Genomic DNA, 18,913 nt, shown 5'->3' with positions numbered 1-18,913 from the left:
AACAGTAGTCAATATCTGTCTGGGGACGGGGGGGCACACCTCATCAACAAGGGTACCTGCACAGTGCATATTTGTATACCTAACCCTTAACTGTACCCCACAATTTTAAAATAAAAAATATGTATTAAAAAAATACACAGGCCGGGCTCAGTGGCTCAGCCTGTAATCCCACGCTTTGAGAGGCTGAGGTAAGTGGATTGCCTGAGCCCGTGGGTTCGAGACCCTCCTGGGCAACTTGGTGAGATCTCATCTCTACAATAAATCAAAAAATTAGCCGGGCATGGTAGTGTGCACCTGTAGTTCCAGCTACTTGGAAGGCTGAGGCGGAAGGATCGCCGGAGCCCAGCAGGTCGAGGCCAACTCCAGTCTGGGCGACAAAGCAAGACTCCAACTCAAAAAAAAAATAATACACGATAAATACAGATGACAGGATTTTAGCAACTAAAACATAACATTAGGTTTCTTATGAGCATTCTTGAAACTCTATGGAACCTTCTTCATTGGACTCAAAACGATATTTTCATTTGAAATTTCAATTTTAATTTTAAAATGCAGTCTAGACCGTGTCTCTTTACCTCAGTTGGGGAAGGGAAAGAGAAAAAGAGAGAGAAAAGCTGCTAACCCCTGCTCTGAGTCCTAGAATAAAATATAATTAGCTGAAGAAAGATTCATTCACCCTTTCGAGGGTGTCTGAGGGTGACCCCTCTCCGGGGACCTTATTTTCAAAATGACTTCTTCCTTCAGATCCTTTTGATGGCAGCTGATGGGATGGATGTAAGAGCAGCAATTAAGAAGATTGTCTCGTTATAGGTGAAAGGATGAATTCACAGAATGAGGCGAGAAATCTGACATTCACTGAGCACCTCCTCTTGATCACACATTTAGACACATGCTTTTGTGTAAGACCAAAGCAAAGCTGCCAGCAGGTTCAGTTGTCCCCATTTAACGAGCAAGTAAGAAAGACCCGAGTCACATGGCTTGGAGATAGCAGAGGGGTGATGGGAGCCAAGCTGGACTGAGCCCAAGGCCCGTGTCCTTCCCACCACCACACCACGGTGTGCACATGACGAACCTTTCATGAATGTCTGTCGTTGGACGCTTTCCCACATGCAGGATGTCTTGCGCAAGATATTAGAACCCACGGGATTAGGGAAAGCTGACGGACTAATTAATGGGAAGACTGAAACCGGACCTTGTGTAAGCGCTGGACTATAGCCAATGTAACTACTGGGGGCAGAATGGGAACGGCTCTCTGTAACAGAGTGGCTGCTGCATGCCAGAGGCTTTGAACACTTGTCCCCAATCTTCGCTCACATTCTGCAAGGCAGGGACAGTCATCCGTATCGTAGATGAAGAACCTGAATCTTAGAGAAGAAGATCATTGCCTGGGATCCCACAACTAGCCAGCTGTAGAGCTGGGGGTCAAACTTGGGTCGGCTGAGTCTAAAAGTATGTGCTTTTTCCACTCTGCCAAGCTGCCCCACCTTTGGTTATGAGAACAATGATCTCTAGTCTACATTTTCCATGGGTCGAAGGAGGGGCTGTAAGAAGGACGTCTAAAGAATGGAGGAGGGCCAGGCATGGTGGCTCATGCCTGTAATCCCAGCACTTTGGGAGGCCAAGGTGGGAGGATCACTTGAGCTGAGGAGTTCAAGTCCAGCCTGGACAACATAGCAAGACTCCTGTCTTCACCAAAATAATAAAATTTTGTTGTTGTTGTTGAATTCTCACTCTGTCATCCAGGCTGGAGGGCAGTGGCATGCTCACAGCCACCACAGCCTGCTGGACTCAGGGGATCCTTCCACCTCAACCTTCCAAGTACCTGAAACTACATGCACGCACCACCACACCCGGCTAATTTTTATTTTATTTTATTATAGAGATGAGGTCTCACCAAGTTGCCCAGGTTGGTCTCAAACCCGTGGGCTCAGGCAATTCTCTCACCTTGGCCTCTCAAAGTGCTGGGACTATAGGCTTGAGCCACCACGCCTGGCCAATAAAATATTTTTTGTTAGCCAGGTGTGGTGACACACATCTGTAGTCGCAGCTACTCAGAAGGCTGAGGCAGAAGGATCACCCAAGCCCAAAAGTACAAGGCTGCAGTGAGCTATGATTGTGCCACTGTACTCCAGTCTGGGTGATAAAGCAAGATACTATCTCTTACAAAAAAAGAGAGAGAGAGAGAATGAGCAAACAGGAGGTTATGGGCTGTGAGTCCATGGAAGCCCAGGTCTGTGGTGTGAGTCTTATTGGTTGGCCTCAGCCTGTGATCACCCAGGTATAGCTGATGAGGCCAGCCTTCAGCTCATGTTCGAATACATCCTCATGGACAATTAGAACTTTTCATCTGATGGAGCACCCTGCAATATATCACCAACCTCCACCTCCTCCTGCACTAGAGAAAAAGCACTTGACCCTGGTTCCCAGGGCTGCCACAGACTCGTGATGTCACATGGGTAGATATGTCAACTTTCTGAATATCTACCAAAAAAAAAGAGAGAGAGAGTGGAGGGAGGATGAGCTGATAAAATCTATTTGCAGCCCAGAAAAGTTACCTGGCAAGAACTTACCATGAGGTTTACACTAATGTGACTATACTTCATAAAAACTACAAGCACCATAAAGACATGAATTAATCCTAGCAACAGTATCTAGACTGTGTTTGTTTCTCATGGCTGCCATTGCACAGTATCACAGACTGTCTTAAAATAACAGAAATTTGGTGAGGTTCGGTGGCTCAGCCTCTAATCCCAGCACTTTGGGAGGCCGAGATGAGTGGATTGCCTGAGTTTGCAGGTTCGAGACCAGCCCAGGCAACTTGGCAAGACCTCATCTCTACAATAAATCAAAAATCAGCTGGGCATGATAATGCGCACCTGTAGTTCCAGCTACTTGGAAGGCTGAGGTGGAAGGATCACCTGAGCCCAGCAGGTCAACGCCGGGATGGTCATGAGTATACCACTGCACTCCAGCCTGAGTGACAGAGTGAAACTCCAACTCACAAAATAAATAAATAAATAACTATTCTCTCACAGTTCAGGAGGCCACGGAGTCTAAAGTCAGCGGTTGGGTCCTTCTGGGGGCTGTGGAAGAGAAACCTCCCTGCCTCTCTCCTGATGGCTGCAGGCAATGCTTGGCTGGTAGGAGCTTAGGTCTAATCTCTGTCTACCTTGTCTTCACGTGGCCTTCTTCCCTGCATGTTCTTTCCTGTCTTTTATACTTTCTTTCTTTTTTTGAATCAGAGTCTCATTCTGTCACTCAGGCTGGAGTGCAGTGGCATGCTCACGGCCATCATAGCCTCAGCCGGCTGGGCTTAAGTGATCCTTCCACCTCAGCCTTCCAAGTAGCTGGAACCACAGGTGCATGTCACCATGCCCAGGTAGTTTTTTTGATTTATTGTAGAGAAGAGGTCTTGCCAAGTTGCCCGGGCTGGTCTTGAACCCCTGGACTCAGGTAATCCTCTTGCCTCTGCCTCCCAAAGTTCTCTTATACTTTCATTGGATCAAGGACCCAGCCTAATCTTGTACGCTCTCATCTTCCTCCCTGCCTTAATCACATTTGCAAACACCCTATTTTCAAATAAGGTTACATTCTGAGGTTCTAAGTGGACATGAATTTTGGGGAGACACCATACAACCCACTACATAACCTAACGTCTTCACTTACAGCGGAGGAAGCTGAGTCCTTGAAAAGGGAAATGGCTTGCCCGAGGGTCCCACAGTGTTATATGATTTTGTGTGCATAACAATATTAGAGAAGAGAGAGGCAGGTGTACAGTGTGACCTTCAGAGACATACCTACGTCCAAGGTCGAATCTTCATGGGTCAAGATAAAGGAGGACAGGAGATATGTCTCAAATCCACTTCCCTGAAAATTCAGAGGCTAGGGTTTTTAAGGGTAATTGGTAGGCAGGGGGACTAGGAAATTGTGACTTCTGATTGGTTGGGGGATGTAATCAGCGGTGATAAGATTGTCTTCCTGCCCAATCAGTTTCTGGGTGGAGATCATGGGTCACTGGACCGGATGACATACGGTCCACCAGAATGTAGAGTCTGAAAAAGATCTCAAACACCAGTCTTAGCTTTATGTCATCTATAGGAATAATTGGGGAAGTTATAACTCCTGTTAACAGTGGATGCAGAAGGGGGAATCTGTAGTGATCAAAGCTATTCACGCTAAAGCATTTAAACTTCTGGAAACCAGCCTGGGCAACTTGGCGAGACCTCATCTCTACAATAAAACAAAAAATGCTCAGGCAAGGTGGTGCATGCCTGTAGTTTCAGCTACTTTGAAGACTGAAGTGGAAGGATCGCCTGAGCCCAGCAGGTCAAGGCTGTGGTGGCTGTGAGTGTGCCACTGCACTCCAACCTGGGTGGCAGAGTGAGATTACAACTAAAAACCAAATAAAAAGCCTCTGGAGACCATCAAGGAGGTGAACATGACCTACACTGTCCAGAATGGGAGCCTGCCCAAAATGTGTTCCATAACTCCAAGCTATATTTCTCCCTCTTGGGGAACTGAAGGGGACAGGCATCTAGTTCCACAGAAAAACTGCTGAGGCCAGGGAAAGAAAGCAGAGAGCCAGCAGTGTGTCACCAGCTATCTCTCTAACCATAGATACAGAATTTGAGAGAAGCCTCCACCTCCACTTCCCTCCTCCACAATTTCCTCTACTTACAGTTTCAAAACCCTGCCACGATTTCAATCAGAGAAGCGCCGACCTGGCCCTTAGTTCATGAGTTCTCACTGCCTGGTGTAGCCACTAGGACTTTAAGGCACAACTTGATCCCTAGCTGTTTTTCTACACTCTTCGGCCTGATTATAGGCACAGCTTTGTGAAACTCCAGTCACACCACAGTCTCAGTCAAGCTGCATTTTTTTTCGAAACTCAACTTTCCTTCCTGGGGCATGCAGCATCTGTTTTCAGTCAACAGCCAGGGCAAGCCCGCTGTCCACGTGGCCTGCTGTAAAAGGCCCAGCCATGGGACTTAAAACCTCGTGGCCTGAGATAATTGGCCTCCAAACCAAATTCAGCTGCTGGGGCCTGATCAGAAACTGCTAGGTTTCTTTTTTCCTAAGCTGATTTAATTCCCACCACCAACCCCCCTGACCTTGTTTCCTTTTTTTATCTGGCCTAATTCCTGGAAAATGGAGTCTGCAAATATCCAGAGACGGCTTGGGTGGGCCCCAAAGCTTCAGGGAAAAGAGATAGGACAGAAGGGTACAAAAGGGATAAAGAAGTCAGACACAAAAGCCACCCATCACATGATTCCATCTATATGAAATGTACAGGACAGGTAAATTCCCAGAGACAGAAAACAGACTGGTGGTTGCCAGGGCCTGGGGGGAAGAGGGGGAATGGGGAGGGACTGCTTGATGGCTGGGAGTGGGGTCTCCCTTCAGGGTCATGAAACTGTTCTGAAACCAGCTTGAGGTAAAGCTGCACAACATTGTGATTTACTGACATTGAACAGTTTGCTTTAAAATGGTTAGTTTTATGTTATGCAAACTTCACCTCAATGAGGAAAAAAAAGGAAGGAAAAAGAGGGTTTGGGGTGCGAAGAGGAAGGAAGTCCTGCAACTCAAGTGAGACTTTCACAAGAGCCAGCTGAGATGCCCCTAGAAGGCACAAGGCCTGTTCCAAATTAACCCCTCCCTTTCCAGTCCAATGCCTCAGGTCAAGAGCAGTTTGAAACCTCCTATGTAAAAAATTCCCTTCATGTCCTGGCCCCTGGGGAAGGGGGAAGCTACCCTGGAAATCTGGTCAACATAGTCCCCCCTAAACAATAGTCCTAAGAGCCAGGCGCTGTGGCTCACGCCTGTACTCCCAGCACTTTGAGAAGCCAAGGTGAGAGGATTTCTTAAACTCAGGAGTTCAAGACTAGCCTGGGCAATATAACAAGATCTTGTCTCTACAAAAAAATAAATAAATCAAAAAAATTAGCTGGGTCTGGTGACAGGCACCTATAGTCCCAGCTACTCAGGAGGCTGAGGTGGAAACATCACCTGAGTACAGCCGGTCGAGGCTATAATAGTTGTGAACATGCTACTGCACTCTAGCCTGGGTGACAGAGTGAGAACCCTGACTCAAAAAAAAAAAAGTCACACATTGTACAGCTATACAAAAATGTTTTCTTTCTTAATACACTTATTGTATATGCTTTTTTATTTAAATGTTTTACTTTCTAAACTTTTTATTAAAAACTAGTGCACAAATATACACATCACATCAGCCTCAACCTGCACAGATCAGTATCATCAATATCACAGTCTTCCACCTCCCCATGTTTTTTTGAGTCAGAGTCTCACTGTCACCCAGGTTGGAGTGCAGTGGCTCACTCATGGCCACCACAGCCTTGGCTCGCTGGGCTCAGACAATCCTTCCACCTCAGCCTTCCAAGTAGCTAGAACTACAGGCGCATGCCACCACACCCAACTAACTTTTTGATTTATTGTAGAGATGAGGTCTCGCCAAGTTGCCCAGGCTGGTTTTGAACCCTAGGCTCAGGCAATCCTCTCACCTTCACCTCCCAAGTACTGGGATAATAGGCTTGAACCACTGCGCCCGGCCACCTACACATCTTATCCCACCGGAAGGTCTTGAGGGGCAATGACATCCATGGAGTGCTCATCTGCTGTGAGAGCAATGCCTCCTTCTGGAATCCCTCCTGAAGGATCTGCCTGAGGTCTTTCTGGAGGAAGTGTCACTCTTCAGAAACAGTGGATTACACAGTTGGTTTCTTTATCATAGCTTTGCTTATAAGCAGAGATTGCACCCTGAGCATTCCTCTTTAGGCATGAAAACCTTTCCATGTTGGGGTCCATGTAAAGAGCTTGCTGAGGTCTGCAAAATCTTCTGCTAAACCCTTCGTTGTTTTTTGTTTTTATTTTTACTTTTGAGTTGCCCAGGTTGGAGTGTAGTGGCATGCTCACGGCCACCGCAGCCTCCACCTGCTAGGCTCAGGTGATCCTTCTACCTCAGCCTTCCAAGTAGCTGGAACCACAGGTATGTTCCACCATGCCCAGGTGATTTTTTGCTGTAGAAACAAGTCTTGCCATATTGCTCAGGCTGGTCTCAAACACCTGAGCTCAGGCAATCCTCTCACCTCTGCCTCCCAAAGTGCTGCGATTACAGGCATGAGCCACCACGCCTGGCCTAAACCCCTTACTGCTAATTGCCTTTGAGGTGGTTCTTCTTTTTTCTTCACCTGCAGGCTTCTCACTTCTTGCCTCTTCTTTAGCTATGCGTTCCTGTGACAGCTCCGATAACCCCTCCTCAGTCCATTTCTCAGGAACCACCTCTTGGAGCTTCTCAGTCTCATCCTCACCCACACCCAGGTTAAAGTTGCTTGCCACCTCAACCACAGCCTTGTTGATTTTTGCAACCTCTTCATCCTTGGCAAATCCTTTGAAGTCATGGATGACCCTCCTGAATGTCTTCCTCCAGATGCCATTCATTCACTCCTTGGTGACACACCCCAAGCCCAAGCAGCGTTCATGATGCAGTCATAAATACTGCAAGCCTTCCAGAACTGTATCGGTGCCTTCTTAGTGTCTCACTCAGTGGTAGCAATAGCCTGGGCAAAGGTCCAACTCAGGTAATAGGTCTTAAAAGCTGCTATAACTCCTTGATTCATTGGTTAGATCAAAGAGGTGATATGTGGAGGAAAAGCATCCCTTTGATACTGGGATGAAGATCACCAATAAAAGGAAAATGTGCAGGAGCGTTATTGACAATAAGCAAACTCTGAGCCGGGCACAGTGGGTCACATCTGTAAACCCAGCATTTTGGGAGGCCAAGGTGGCAGGATTGCCTGAGGCCAGGAGTTCGAGACTAGCCTGGGCAACAAAGCAAGACCTCAACTCTATAAAAAAAAAAAAAATAGCTGGGTGTGGTAGTGCATGACTGAGTCCCAGCTACTTGGGAGACTGAGGCCAAAGGATTGCCTGAGCCCAGGAGATTGAGGCTGCTATAAACCATCATCGTGCCACTGCACCCAAACCTGGGCATCAGAGTAAGACTCTGGCAGGAGAAAGAGAGATTAAAAAAAGGAAAGCGATTGACTCGGTGGCTCAGCTGTAATCCCATCCTTTGGGAGGCCGAGGTGAGTGGATTGCCAGAGCCTGTGGGTTCGAGACCTGCCTGGGCAACTTGGCGAGACCTCATCTCTACAATAAATCAAAAAATTAGCCGGGTGTGGTAGCACATGCCTGGTAGTTCCAGCCACTTGTAAGACTGAGGCAGAAGGATCGCCGGAGCCCAGCAGGTCAAGGCTGCGGTGGCCGGGAGCATGCCACTGCACTCCAGTCTGGGTGACAGAGTGAGACTCCAACTCAAAAAAAAAAAAAAAAAAAGGAAAGAGGCTGGGCACAGTGGCACAAGTCTGTAATCCCAGCACTGTGGGAGGCTGAGGTGAGGGGATTGCCTGAGCACATGGGTTCAAGATCAGCCTGGGCAACTACAATAAATCAAAAAATTAGCCAGGCATGGTAGTGCATGCCTGTAGTTTCAGCTACTTGGAAGGCTAAGACAGAAGGATCACCGGAGCCCAGCAAGTTTAGGCCGTGGTGACCATGAGCATGCCACTGCACTCCAGCCTGGGTGATAGAGTAAGACTCCGACTCAAAAAATAAATAAAAAGGAAAGGAGGAAATAAAAAAGAAAAAGAAGGAAAGAAAAAGAAAAGAATCTTGAAAGGTATATAACTTCCCAAACAGTACTTCTCCATTTTGCTGGCATAACAATTCAGGAGGGCATCGTGGAAGAGGAGCTGAGTCATCCGTAACTTCTTGTTGTTCCTGTAGTACACTGGCTGTGTGTGCTTACTGATACATTTTAAAACCCTGAGGTTCTCACTGTGCCAGGTCACAAAAGGTTTTAACTTGTAGCCCATAACATTGCCCCAAAGCAAGATTGTTATTCCTTTTTTTTTTTTTAAGTTGGAGTCTCACTCTTGTCACCCAGGCTGAAGTGCAGTGGTACGCCCATGGCCACCGCAGCCCCGACCTGCAGGACTTAGGCAACCCTTTCACCTCAGCCTTCCAATAGCCAGAACTATAGACACACGCCACCATGCCTGGCTAGAAGTTTGTTATTCTTTTTTTTTTTTTTTGAGTTGGAGTCTCGCTCTGTCGCCCAGCCTGGAGTGCAGTGGCACGCTCCCAGCGACCACAGCCTCAACCTGCTGGGCTCCGGCAATCCTGCTGCCTCAGCCTTCCAAGTAGCCGGAACTACAGGCGCCCACTACCACGCCCACCTAAGTTTTGATTTATTGTAGAGATGCAGTCTCACCAAGTTGTCTGGGTGGGTTTCGAACCTGCGGGTTCAGGCAATCCACTCGCCTCAGCCTTCCAAAGTGCTGGGATTACAGGTTGAGCCACCGAGCTCAGTCAGATTGTTATTCTTTTTTTTTTTTTTTTGAGTTGGAGTCTCACTCTGTCGCCCAGACTGGAGTGCAGTGGCCGCTCCCGGCCACCGCAGCCTCGACCTGCTGAGCTCCGGCGATCCTTCCGCTTCAGCCTTCCAAGTAGATGGAACTACAGGTGCATGCTACCACACCCGGTTAGTTTTTTGATTTATCCTAGAGATGAGGTCTCGCCAAGTTGGCCAGGCGGGTCTCGAACTCGCGGGCTCAGGCAATCCACTCACCTCAGTTTACCAAAGGCGCGGGATTACAGGCTGAGCCACCGAGCCCGGCTAGATTGTTATTCTTAAAAGACTTGAAACTTGTCATTGACTTGACCTTATGGATGTCCTTTCAGGCATCTGTTTCCAAAATAGGGAGATTTTATCCATATTGAAGGTTTTCTCTGGCAACTAGTTTTCCTTCATAATCAGCGTATATGGTGTTTCAAAAAATTCGCTAGCTCCCTTCACATTAACACACACAGACTCACCACTCACTTCTACATTCTGAAATGAATAATGATTCTTGAATTGTTTAAATCACCCAGAGCTGGGAATAAATTCAACATTGTAGTAGGGTCCAGCCTTTTCTCTCAATATTGTCAACAAATGTGTTGCTTTGGCTGTGATCATCACGGTTTGTTTGACAGGGACAGTCTTCTGCATCTGGTCTTCATTCTAGGTCATTAGAAGTGTCTCCATATCTGAGATAAACCCTTCTGAAATTTTTGTTCCTCTCGCTGCCTTCAATGATGCAGTTTCTTTAACAACTTCTGTCACTTTGTTCTTGTCCTTCAAGATGGTAGCTCTGGTGGACTAGGACATAGCTGACTGGTGAGCAAAAATTATCATTGATTTTTCCACCTAAGTAGTCTTTCATCGTTTTAAATTTCATTTTCAGGCCAGTCACTTGGCATGGTCTCTTATTATTAACATTAGCAGTGAATTTTGTATGCTTAGTGGTTCTAATAGACAAAACTACGTAAGATTAAATCAAGCACAAGAGAAAAGGATGCAATTAAGAGACCCAGTAAACATGGGTGTATGAGGCTGCTGCAGGCGTAACATGGCATACTGTTCTACAGTAAACTATGTTTTTGGTTTTTTTTTTAGTTGGAGTCTCACTCTGTCACCCAGACTGGAGTGCAGTGGCCGCTCCCGGCCACCACACCCTCGGCCCGCTGGGCTCCGGCGATCCTTCCACTTCAGCCTCCAAGTAGCCATAACTACAGGCGCGCGCTACCACGCCCGGCTGATTTTAAACTATGTTTTTATAAGTAGAAGGAGTACATATAAAATAACAAAAAGTATAGTATCCTAAAAACATGGTTGAGCACAGAGGCTTACACCTCCAATCCCAGCACTTTGGGAGACCGAGGTGGGAGGATCACTTGAGGCCAAGAAATTTGAGACAAGTCTGGGCAACATAGCAAGATCCTATCTCTACAAAAAAATTTAAAAGTACAAACAAATCGGTAACATAGTCATTTATATCAATTATATTCTGTACATAATTGTATGTGCTAGATATTTTGTTTTGTTTTTGTTTTTTGAGTAGGAGTCACACTCTGTGTCCCAGGCTGGAGTACAGTGGTATGTTAACAGTCACCGCAGCTTCAACCTGCTGAGCTCAGGCAATCCTTCCACCTCAACCTTCCATGTAGCTGGAACTTCAGGTGTATACCACCACACCTGGCTAATTTTTTATTAATTGTAGAGACAAGGTCTTGTCAAGTTACCCAGGCTGGTCTCAAACCCATGGGCTCAGGCAATCCTCTCACCTCCACCTCCTAAAGTGCTGGGGTTACAGGTGTGAGCCACCACGTCCAGATGTATGTGTTAGACGTTTTATGACTAGCAGCACAGTAGATGTGTTTACAGCAGCATCACCACAAATACATGAGTAATGCATTGTGCTGTGACATTACAACAGCTAGACTTTCACTAGGTAATAGGAACTTTTCAGTTCCAGTATGATCTTTTTGTTTTTTTTTTTGTTTTTTTTTTTTAGCTGGGGTCTCACTCTGGAGTGCAGTGGCAGGATCACAGCTCACAGCAGCCCCAACCTCCTGGGCTCAGGCAATTCTTCCACCTTAGTCTCCCAAGTACCATTACAGGTGAATGCCACTAACCCCAGCTAATTTTTTCTTTTTTTAAAGAAGAGATCTTACTATGTTGGTCTTGAACTCCTGGGCTCAAGCATCCTTCCCACCTTGGCTTCCCAAAGTGCTGGGATTATAGGTGAGCTACCACACCTGGCCAACTTTTTCCTCTAGTGAGTAGATTTTAAAGTTTTTTTTTAAACTAAGATCCACAGTTATAAATTTATTTTACATGGCAACCTGGAACACACATGTGTACATCATCAATACATATGTGTATGTATAAGTCTCAAATGTAACTATTTTGAAAAACTGTTTGGCAGCTGTCATAAAGTTATCTGTGACCCAGAAAATTTGCAGATGTCATAAAGTTATCTGTGACTCAGAAAATTTGCTCCTGTTATTAATAGTATAACCAAGGCTGGGCATGGTGGCTCATACCTGTAATCCCAGCACATTGAGAGAATTGCCTGAGCCCAGAGATTCAAGACCAGACTGGGCAACTTGGCATCACCTCATCTCTACAATAAATCAAAAAATTAGCCAGGCATGATGGCATGTGCCTGTGATTCCAGCTACTTGGAAGACTTAGGTGAAAGGATCACCTGAGCCCAGCAGGCCAAGGCTGTGGTAGCTGTGAGCATGCCACTGTACTCCAGCCTGGGTGACAGAGTGAGACTCTCTCTCTCTCTCTCTCTCTCTCTCTCTCTCTCTCTCTCTCTCTCTATATATATATATATATATATATATATATATATATATATATATACACATACATATATATAATGACCAAAAGAAATGAGTGATATAAGCCGGGCTCAGTGGCTCAGCCTGTAATCCCGCGTTTTGGGATTGCCTGAGCCCGTGGATTTGAGACCCACCTGGGCAACTTGGCAAGACCTCATCTCTACAATAAATCAAAAAATTAGCCGGGCATGGTAGCGCGTGCCTGTAGTTCCAGCTACTTGGAAGGCTGAGGTGGAAGGATCACCAGAGCCCAGCAGCTCGAGGTTGCGGTGGCCGGGAGCAGCCACTGCACTCCAGTCTGGGCGACAGAGTGAGACTCCAACTCAAAAAAAAGAAAAAAAGAAATGAGTGATATATCCACAAAAAGACATGTACAAGCATATTCACAGTTTTTCCCATAATAACCAAAAACTTGGGAAACAACCCAAATGTTCATCAACAGGAAAACCAGATAATTCAATTATGATGTATTCATAAAATGGAATGCAACAATGAAAATGGACAAACTACAGCTACCTGCAACATAATGAACGTATCTCACAGAAATAATGTTGAGTCATAGAGGCAAGGCGCAATGACTCGTGCCTCTAAACCCAATATTTGGGAGGTCAAGGCAGGAAGATCACTTGAGCCCAGGGGTTGAGCCCAAGGGTACAGTGAACTATGATCACACCACCGCATTCCAACCTGGGTGACAGCAAAACCCAGAATAAGAAGAGGAGGAGGAGAAGGAGGAGGAAGAGGAGGTGGAGGAGAAGGAAGTAGTAGCCACCAAACTCCAAAACAGTATGAGAGGGGACCCAAAAAAATCTGGAATATTTTGTGGAGGGGGGTGCTTCCCCTGCTAGGTAAGTGTTCTAGGAACCCATCAGCATCGGTGTATCAGCTCAGCTAGCAATGTCTGAGAGACTGCATTCAGCTTCAGTAATTTTTTTTTTTTTTGAGATTCTTTCAGTGCGTTTGCCCATCTTTTGATGGGTGATTTACAAGCACACATGCCCACATGGCGCTGAGTGCTCAGCAGTTTTGATCAAAAACCTCATGACCCCCCATGCCCCATCCTGCCTATTCACCCAATCTTGTCCCAAGCAACTGTCTTTTCGTTTCCCTGGATGAAAAAAGTCCTCCAAGGGAAACATTTTGCTGATGTGAAAGAGGTGAAACAAAACAGCAGAAGCACTAAAAGGCATCAACATTGATGAGTTTCAACTGTTTTGAGCAGTGGGAACAGCATCTCGATAGTTGTATTGCATCAAACAGAGAGTACTTTGAAGGCAACTGAAGTTTACATGTAAAAATAAATAAGACTGGGCATGGTGGCTCATGCCTGTTATCCCAGAACTTTGGAAGGCAAAGGCAAGAGGAGGGCCTGAGCCCATGAGTGCAAGACCAGCCTGGACAACAGGGCGAGACCTCATCTCCACAATTAAAAAAATAAATAAATAAATACACAATTAAAAAAATAAATTCTGGCGTTTTGGGGGTCCCCTCATGTACATTATTTTTTTTCTCTAACCCTCTGTGAATTTCAAAGTTTGCATTCTTAGTCGGGCACAGTGGGTCACATCTGTAATCCCAATACTTTGGGAGGTGGAGGTGAGAGGATTGCCTGAGCCCACGGATTCAAGACCAGCCTGGGCAACTTGGCAAGACCTCATCTCTACAATAAATCAAAAAACTACCCAGGCATGGTGGTGTGCACCTGTGGTTCCAGCTACTTGGAAGGCTGAGGTGAAAGGATCACCTGAGCCCAGCAGGTCAAGGCTGAGGTAGCCATGAGCGTGCCACTGCTCTCCAACCGGGGCAAAACAGTGCAATCCTGACTCAAAGAAAAATACATTATTGAATTCTGTTTATGTGTAGTTCAAGAGCAGGCAAAACTAATCACAGCAGTCAGAATAATGGTTATCTCCGGGGAAGGGTGTGACTGGGAATGGGCATGAGAGCCTTCTGGGTACCAGAGAGGTTGTAAACTTTGATATGAGTGGTGGTAAAGTGAAAGTGTGCGTATATAAAAACTCATCAAGCTGTACCCTTAAGATGCGTGCACGTTATCGAATACATGTTATACCTCAATACAAAGTTGCTTAAATTATCATATATTCGACAGTATGTAAAAAGTATCCTAAATAACATGTCAAATATGGTTTCTCAGATTCCCACTTAGAGTAAACAACTTTTTAAAATCTCAAATAAATGTTTCACAGAGTAATACTTTCATGGGATTCAGGCTGACATTCAGTCTATTAAATTTTTTTTTTAATGCTGGTTATAACTAACTAAGCTGAATCCACAGCCCATTAATTGATTATAAACCATTATTTTAAAGACACAGTTCTAAACAATAGGAAGCCACTGTAGGATTTTAAGAAAAACGACATAAACAGGCTAGTGTTTTAGAAAGTTATCTCTGGGGCAGTGTGATTTGAGTTATGATGCCGGGTGAGGTGGGAGGATCACTTGAGCCCAGGAGTTCAAGACCAGCCTGGGCAACACTGTAAGACCTCATCACTACAAAAAAAAATCAAAACATTAGCTGGACACGGTGGCTCACACCTGTAATCCCAGCACTTTGGGAGGCTGAGGCAAGAGGATTACCTGAGTCCAGGGATTAGAGACTAACCTGGGAAACTTAGTGACACCTCATCTCATCTCTACAATAAATAAAAAAATTAACTAGGTGTGGTGGCACGCGCCTGTGGTTCCAGCTACTTAGAAGGCTGAGGCGGAAGAATTGCCTGAGCCCTGCAGGTCAAGGCTATGGTGGCCATGAGTGTGCTATTGCACTGCAACCTGGGTGACTCACACACACACACAAAAATCAAAAAAGTAGCTGGATGTGGTAGCACATGCCTATAGTCCCAACTACTCAGGAGGCTGAGGTGAAAGGATTGCTTGAGCCCAGGAGGTTAGGCTGTGGAGAGCTGTGATTGGGCACTCACTACAGCCTGTGCAACAGAGCAAGACTCTGTCTCTTAAAAAATGAATACATAAAGTGGCCAGGCTCGGTGGCTCGGCCTGTAATCCCAGCACTTTGGGAGGCCGAGGTGAATGGATTGCTTGAGCCCACGGGTTCGAGACCAGCCTGGGCCACTTGGCAAGTTCTCGTCTCTACAATAAATAAAAAATTAGCCGGGCATAGTGGCATGCGCCTGTAGTTCTGGCTACTTGGAAGACTGAGGCAGTAGGATTGCCGGAGCCCAGCAGGTCAATGCTGGGGTGGCCATGAGCATGCCACTGCACTCCAGCCTGCGCGACAGAGTGAGACTCCAACTCAAAAAAAAAAAAAAAAGTATGAGACTGGAGCAGGGATCTGATGAGAAGGCCATTAGATTTGGGGAAGGACCCTAAAGGAGAAGGCCTTGAGCAAGATCTTTAGTCATGGGTCTTGACTGTCCCTTTGAACCTCTGCGTGAACCTCTCAGCGTCCACCACACCTGGCCCCAGGTACCCCACATGGTACCCCACATCGCCCACCTGGCCACAGGTATCCACATGGCATCAACACTACAGGTTCTGCAGGTGATGACGTTCCCCTTTGGGAGTAGCTGGATGAGAGGAACTGCACCCATCCCTTCCACGTCAAAGCAGCATTGCAAGGGTGTGGAGCAGGAACCTTCCTGTTTCTTTCCTACAAGCAGTGGTTGCCCCATGAACCCCATGAGAGACTGCAGCCCAGGGAAGAACTGACACGGCATGAAAGCAACTTGCTGTGGGTCTGTTCTCAGCAGACCCTGGAAATGCCACTTGACGTGTGCCATTGCATTCATCCCCACGACCCTTTAGAACAGATGGTATCAGGCCGGGTCCGGTGGCTTATGCCTATCATTCCGGCACTTTGGGAGGCTGAGGTGAAAGGATTGCCTGAGCCCATGGGCTCGAAACCAGCCTGGGCAACTTGGCGAGACCTCATCTCTATAATAAATCAAAAAATTAGCTGGGCATGGTGGCGCATGTCTATAGTTCCAGCTACTTGGAAGGTTGACATAGAAGGATCGCCTGAGCCCAGCAGGTCGAGGCTGCGGTGGTCATAAGCGTGCCACTGCACTCCAGCCTGAGTGACAGAGTAAGACTCCTACTCAAAAAAAAAAAAAACATGAAAGGCTGAAGCGGCAGAATCACCAGAGCACAGCAGGTCGAGGCAGCATGTCACTGCACTACAGCCTGGGCGACAGAGTAAGACTCCAACTCAAAAAAAAACCCCAAAAAACAAATGTTATCTCCAGGGATAAAGAAAACAAGGCTCACAGAGGGAACGGGACACACACTCCAGGTCCTGCAGCTGGTGAGTGATAAAGCCAGATCCAAGTCTGCCTGACAAGGACTCAGCTGTTTCTCAACAAGAGCTGAACAACACAAACACATCCTGTCTTGGTTGGAGACGCCGACTGGAGAGGGACCTGGTCCATGTGTGCCCATGGGCTTTGTGAAATCTTCCAGGGAGGGTGGAGAAACCTCAACCAAGTACCCCCAGAACAACCCCAGCAGGATTATGTGAACATGTCAACAGTTGTTGTTGCTGTTGTTGTTTTTTCCCTCATCTTGTAAGAAAAACCTAATAAATTTTCCCTAATTTCCTTCTCTATAGGCCCAGTGGCTTGAAGGGTCCAGTCACTGTCAAATGACAGAGGAAGTCCAGATCCACTGCAACACCGCTTTAGACTGGATCAGGCCTGCATGGACCAGTGCCTGGGACCCTCAGTTATCTTTAGCTCATTAACATGTCATTATAATGCTAGAAATCCCTCCTCTGGAGAAAAATCTCCACCATTTTCCAAGCACGTGACATAGGGAGAGGCATGTTGGTGACTGCGCCTGTATGTCTGGAAGTCCACCCTGTTCATGCTGCATATCTTCACCACCCCACAGCCAACTTAAAACTCCCGGACCTCCCACTGCTTGGGAAGAAGGGGTTTTAAAGCACACTCTCCCCTTCTTCATTCTCTGGCCATTGAATAAAACCTGATTGCCTTTCCAAATTGGACATTTTTTCTTTGTGACTGATACAAAGTAGGGAAAGAACACAGCTTGCTGGCAACATAAGCAGCCAGCTGTCTGGGAACTGCTGGGATTTCACACACTCAGTCTGAAGTGTGGTAACACATGACTTTTCCCCCATCTTTAATCTTTTCCTCAGCTAGGCCAGGGGTCCTGAGTGCAATTAGTCTCCCGACTCCCACAGCCAGCCCTGGGCAGCATAAGCATCTGTTCTGTTGCCCATCTATTTGGCCAGGGATAACAGGCTAGAGAATCAGGGAGGGACAGATTCTGGAAGATCCGGGAGAGTGGGGGTCTGAAGGGGCTATCTCCCTGGAGGGCAAACCCAGGCTGGCCCGACCACCATCCCCATTTGCACACAAGTGTCACAAACGTGTTTTGGCTCTGAGCTAAATGTTTCATTCTAGTTGTCCCCAGAGAGTTCTGGAAGTAGAAGAGCTGCTAGTTGGAAGTCTTGAGGTCAGTCCAAGTTGCAGTTCTCTAAAGGAGGATGCTGGGAATGAGTGTCTCACCAGCCCCATCACTGTGTCTGCTGAGGCTGAACTTCCATCTCTCTCTCCATCTCTCTCTCTCTCTCTCTCTCTCTCACACACACACACACACACACACACACACACAAGCCAACCCAATTCTATTGTCTCTGTGCCCTGAGAGGCCAATCCCAGAGGACTGCATGACTTGGGGCTCCCTTGCCAGCTGCCTGGGGGAAGTCCACCTCCTTCTGGTTGCCCCCTTGTCTATTCAGCAGGGAGACTCCCGCCAGCACCTTGCCTTTAGACAGGTTCAGAAAGGAGAGGCATCTGTCCCCTATTCCCCGCTAAACTCCAGGAGATCCCTGTCACATTCTCTCGATGGTTCTCAGGTCTCCTCTCTTCACTTAAGGTATGTGTGTGCAGGGGGAGAAAGTGACTCTCATGGACATTCCTGCTCTTAGACCTCTCTCCATCTTCTACCTGCCTCTTTTATTTTATTATTATTATTATTTTGAGTTGGAGTCTCACTCTGTTGCCCAGGCTGGAGTGCAGTGGCACACTCACAGCCACCGCAGGCTTGACCTGCTGGGCTCGGGTGATTCTTCTACCTCTACCTTCCAAATAGCAGGAACTATAGGAATGCGCCACCATACCCAGCTAATTTTTTATTTATTGTAGAGACAAGGTCTCACTAAGTTGCCCAGGCTGGTCTTGAACTCCTGGGCTCAGGCAATCCTCTCACCTCAGCCTCCCAAAGTGCTGGGATTACAGGTGTGAGCCATGGCGCCAAGTTCATTATTTTTGAGTCAGAGTCTTACTGTTTCCCAGGCTGGGGTGCAGTGGCACGCTCACGGCTACCACAGCCTCAACCTGCTGGACTCAGGGCAATCCTTCCGTTTCAGCCTCCTGAGTACCTGGAACTACAGGCGCAAGCCACCATGCCCAGCTAGTTTTTTTTTTTTTTTTTTTTGAGTTGGAGTCTCACTCTGTCCCCCAGACTGGAGTGCAGTGGCCGCTCCCGGCCACCGCAGCCTCGACCTGCTGGGCTCCGGTGATCCTTCCGCCTCAACCTTCCAAGTAGCTGGAACTGCAGGCGCACACTACCACACCCAGCTAATTTTTGATTTATTGTAGAGATGAGGTCTCGCCAAATTGCCCAGACGGGTCTCGAACCCGCCAGCTCAGGC

This window comes from Carlito syrichta, unplaced genomic scaffold (genome assembly GCF_000164805.1).
Source record: "Carlito syrichta isolate Samal-C Ts95f unplaced genomic scaffold, Tarsius_syrichta-2.0.1 Scaffold301542, whole genome shotgun sequence".
Lineage (NCBI taxonomy): Eukaryota > Metazoa > Chordata > Mammalia > Primates > Tarsiidae > Carlito > Carlito syrichta.
Note: the sequence above shows the minus strand (reverse complement) of the source record.